The sequence below is a fragment of the Aulonocara sp. 'chitande type north' Nkhata Bay genome, linkage group LG14, assembly GCF_057382095.1.
Source record: "Aulonocara sp. 'chitande type north' Nkhata Bay isolate Kocher_YH1m ecotype deep benthic linkage group LG14, A_spYH_male_GT1.1, whole genome shotgun sequence".
Lineage (NCBI taxonomy): Eukaryota > Metazoa > Chordata > Actinopteri > Cichliformes > Cichlidae > Aulonocara > Aulonocara sp. 'chitande type north' Nkhata Bay.
In genome coordinates, this window is record NC_141357.1 from 27,957,550 (window position 1) to 27,962,930 (window position 5,381).

Below are 5,381 nucleotides of genomic sequence, written 5' to 3' on the forward strand. Positions count from 1 at the left end.
TTCGTCGTTGGGATGAGACAGTTTTTTTCTGATGGTGTTGGCTCCTTCTTTTTTTCTTTTTTCTTTAAAACATCCTCAAGACTCGTTATCCTCCATCTACCAGCTCACTTATCAATTCCTAGTTTTCCTGCTTACTCCTGCTTTATTGACTGAAACCAGCTGCTGGAAAACCAGCTACCTTTGATATACCTCAGGTAAATTGCTTGATTTACGTTGTCATTTGGTTCACCGCTCCTAACTGACAGACAGCTCCGCATCAATCAGCTCTGTGCCACATGCAAACTCTGTTGTTCATGAATTAATGCAGAAACAACAGCACGAGAAACTTTTAGACTTTCAGGTGGATGTCCAGTTACTTATGAACGACTCAGTGTGAAAATGCACATTAAAGTGGTACTATTAAAATACTGGAATACATGTTTTTGATAAATTGAAAGGTTGAGAGCCAGCCAGGTGCATTATCAGAAAGTTCAGCCACCAATGGGCGATCAAACAACCTCAATTAGTAAATCAAACTGACGACCATGTGTAATTTTCTTAGTACTTCTTCTTTTATTAATTCAGGTACTGACTGGATTTAAATATTTAGCGACAAAATGATTTTATTCCAATTATTAAATATGTATGTATTATGTTTATAATATGCTTTATGATTCATTCAGTGGTTAGTAGTTTTGTTTTTCATTTCAGAAGAGCAGATGGGGTGGTCTGACTGCCTTGCTCATGGGTAACAGGTGGATGTTCTTATTTTTTCCCTCTGTGGATCTGGTCTTTCTAACCTTATCTAACTTTAATTTCCTGGAAAATAATTTAGCTTCAAAAGCAAATGCACAAGTTTGCCTCGGAAAAAAAAGAAAAAAAATGACAATCACCTCCCTAACCCCTCCACCTCCGTCGTCAGTCCGAGGCCACGCTCAGTGGAGGAGCAGATTGAGTGGGAGCAGTGTTAATGTAATCTCCTCTGTTTAATTAGAGTGAGCGTGGTGGGCAGCTAAAGCAAACCGCGTTACCCGCCATCTGGTGAGGAGCATCTCTGCTTTTACCCACTCTCACTATCATTAGCCTCTACAAGACAAGATACAAACACATACATGACAGCTATTTATTCATCCTGCCACTTTCAATACAGACTGCATGCTGCATACCATGATGAGGCCATACTCACGCTTAGACCTGTCATAAATGCATTGTCCTGTAATTACAATATGTTGCACAACAAAACCTCAAATCTGAAATTTAACTATAAAAGCCACAGACACCGGAGCTTTATAAAGGAGCGTGTGGCATTCCTGCTGTGACTTCCTATATATTTAATATACAGGAAAGGCCAAGGAATCGGACTGAGAAAGTAATCTTCCTGCATTTATTATCACTTTGCATACGGATATTACTTTACACAAGAATTAATCCAGCTTTTACGTTGATTTAACTGCAAGCTTATCCTTAGTGGATCCTAAATGGAGGTCTTCAACTCTATCACAAGAGGGCAGTGTGTTACTACAGTTCACGTCTAGCTTTGGCTGCGGGAACGGCTCAGAGCTCAGAGGATTTACTGCTCCGCAGAAGGCAGAGCTCACTGGCAGCCAGTAGAGCAGTACAATTATCGAAGCACAGAGGGAGCGAAAAGCTGACAGTAAGAGTAAGTGTGTGTGTGGCCACTGGGGATTCAAAACCCTGCCCTCACCTCGTGCTGCCTCATTACCTGTGCGGCTTACAGTGGCAACATGTGATTGTGCTGTGACACTGCAGACGCACGGAGCCAACAGGCATGCTTTAGCAGAGTTAAGGTTCAGTTCAGTAATTTCTGAATATATTTATCCGATGCCCCCGCAGAGCCCGATGCTTTGGACCTGTCTGCAGGAGGAGGATTTTTGGCCCGTGTTTTTTAGGCCCTCTCAGATGCATGTGGCACACTTACTGATCCTACCCCTGCGACTGCCATGTTTTGCTGAGGCTTCCTCCACCCTACTTTGCTGTTCAAGTGGAAAAAGACTGCTCCATCATCTCAAATGCTGGCTGAATAACTGCATGAAGCTCCAGGCTTATGAGAAAACCTGTCTCCTTTTTTTCTTTTTTTTACAAAATTGGAGAAATCTGAATTAATGTGCATATTTTACCAGATAGCCCAATTTTCTCCTCTTTGCCTTCTTCTCATTCTGCCTCGATGCTACACATTTCTGCATACTGTAGATGAAAAATGTTGTAAAGATCCAAGTATTCTACACAATCAATGATTCAACATTCATGTTCTGTCTTTCTTTATTTCATCCTCATAGCAAGATTCTTAATTATGTTTAAGATACCCAGGAAAAACCTGACCCCAAATCAGTACAACACTGCTCTGCGTGATCACCTTTATCCTATTATGAAAATTTCTATCAATTTCAACGTGAGCATGAAACCATGTAAATGATCTGCTATGCTATTCTCAGTCACCAGATTTTAATCCAGTTGAAGGAGACTTGGACCAATTTGTCACCTTCTCCCCAGATTATTACCGCATCTATAAAAGCTTTATATACTGCTTCCAAAAGTTTTAAAGATAAAACATGCTATTTTTGTAATGCACGGAGGAAGATTTTGGAAAGAAAGCCAGGTTTACAATTTCTCGCCGTTGTTTCCAGTCTTTATGTGGAGCCAATCTCACTGTCTCCTATTTTTAGCCTCCCATTTATCTGACAGATAGAGTGATATAAATTTTCTCATTTATCTCTGCTCCTTTAAATAAGTCTTACTTTAAGAACAAAACACAAAGGTACACATTGGAAATGTGGCAGGTGGTGTTAATCAAGAAGTGCCTGACAGATCTGTGGAGGTGTATTTAATGCACGCGCACACACACACACACACACACACACACACACACACACACACACACACACACACACTGCTGCATTTTGGATTGTGTCCTTAACAAGCTCCACACTTCCCTTGCTGGATCTGTGTGCACTCCAGCCTTTAATGTCTGTCTCTGCAGAGGGGTCACAGCCAAAAGCATTATTGGCACAACACTCTTGACAGCCCACATAAACAGTTTGTTTCTAAATGCCTTGGTAGGCTGGACTTTGGGGGGGGGGTAAAAAGCAGTTGAGACAAAAGCTGCCTAAACCTTGAAAGAAAAAAAACAAAACAAAAAAACCAATCCCTCTCTTCTGCTCAGTTAGAACCTACTTTGGGATTTCCGAGTGGGGACCGAGGGACCGCATCTGATGTTCAAGGTCTGGACATTGGACAGAGGCACACATACTAATTGCTGAGATAAGAGCGGGGCTGATCAAATCTCAGTGCACCGAGCAGAAAGACAACCCCCACCCCTTCAGAGCAGAGCAGAGAGATAGATGCAGCTCCAAACTGGGCAGCAGCCAGAGTCCTCACAGTGGAGCCTCACACTGTGATACATGAATAAATGAATGAATGTGGTCAACACTGGGACTACTGTTATTGTTGTGGGCGCATTGGTGGGGGTGAGGGGGTCTTAATAAATTTAAATTCCTGATGGAGAGATGCATGAGCCAGGTTCTACCCAGGTCGTCATGATCCGTTATCGATCTAGTTTTGTGGTGTTCGAGCTGTTTATATGACAACTGAGACATTAATCCAACCATTATGGTGTTTATTATTATTGTTATTATCATTATTTTTTAAATAGTTTTAAAAAGGAAAGTCGATTCAGCTTCATATCACTTTGAAGCTTTAACTTTTGGTGATTGAGATCATATTTTTATAATAAAAGATGTTTATCAGAGGCGTGTGTCCCATTTATTATCATGCCTTGACTAACTGTTGCAAAAGTTTAACAAAAATAGATAAACTTGGAATTGCATTTTGTCTTTGTGGATCAAGAAAAAACATATGATGAGGTGTCAAGAGAGGAAGTGTGGTACTACTGTGGAAATCAGTATTTGAAGTTGGTGCGGGACATTGGGACAATCCAGTTGGAGTGACAGATGAGTCCCAGGTGGTGGTGGGATTACATGAGCGAGCGTCTCTGAGTCCCTTCTTGTTTGTAGTGGTGATGGACAGGTTGACAGATGAGGTCAGGCAGACGCCTCTGTGGACTATGACATTTGGAGATGACACTGCGACCTATAGTGAGAGTAGAGAACAGGTGGAAGAGAGCCCGAAGAGGTGGAGGTATGCACCGATGAGAATAAGAACGAAAGTAAGTAGAAACAAGGCAGAATACATGTGTGTGAATGAGAGGGAGTAGGTGGAAAGGCAAAGATGGAACGAGCAGAGGGAGTGAAGGTCCATCCGAAGTAACAGAAACCGCATAAGAGAGGTGAAGAAGAGAGTGCTGGCAGGGTGGAGTGGGTGGAGATGAGTGTCAGGGGTGATTTGTGACAGAAGAGTGAAAGGGCAGGTTTCCAAGATGGTAGCGAGACCTGCTAAGATGTATGGTTTGGAGACAATGGTGCTAACAAGACGACAGGTGGCAGAGCTGAAGATCAGAGGGTTTTTGATGAGAGTGTGGGCAGGGTTAGAAATGAGTGTATCAGAGGGAGCAGTTTAAAAAAAACACAAGGTTAGAGGAAAGGTTGAGATGGTTTGGACAGGAACAGAGGAGGGATAGTGGATATACTGGGTAAAGGATGTTAAATATGGATGCAAAAGGAAGATGGGATTCATGGATGAAGTGAAGAAGGACAGGTTGGTGTGACAAAGAGGATGAAAGGGATAAGGTAGTATTCAGGCAGAAAACAGGAGCAGCCAGAAGAAGAAGAATCTTTTGAGATTTGAGATAACAGAAGCAACTGTAACAGCAAAACCTCACAGTTAAAAGAAAAGAATTTAAAAAATGGAATAAAGTCCTTAAAAAACAAACAAACTACAAATCCACTTAATATATCCTGATGGCAAAGCATGCGTCTGGTGACAGAACAATGGATTCTGGATAAAGAAAATGATCCCTCAGCATATTAGGAGGTTGGTTTGAAACATTTCTGTCAAGCATCAGATCAGATCGCATGTTCGCTTCACAAATGTTCTTAACGACTTTGCCATTATCAAAGTTAACGGCAACGCTTTATCCTTCTTAACAACTACTGATACATTAGACACAACCAGCAAAAACAGAACACAGAGCTACAAACAACACCTCAACTGGAATCTGACAGTTTGCTCTTTGTGCTCTTAACAGGATCCACACAAGTAAAGAAACAAGGAAGCAGTGGTACAGGTATTTCCAGACCATTTTCCTTGTTCTTTAAATTATTATTATTATTATTATTATTATTATAACTTAGAGTAGGTGGGTGAGAGGAGGATGTTAGCCAAGCTGAAGTCCATTATGGGCAACACTTCTCAGCCCCTGCATGAGACTGCGGAGGCCCTGAGCAGCTCCTTCAGCAGCAGACTGTCACAGTCATGGTGCAGGACAG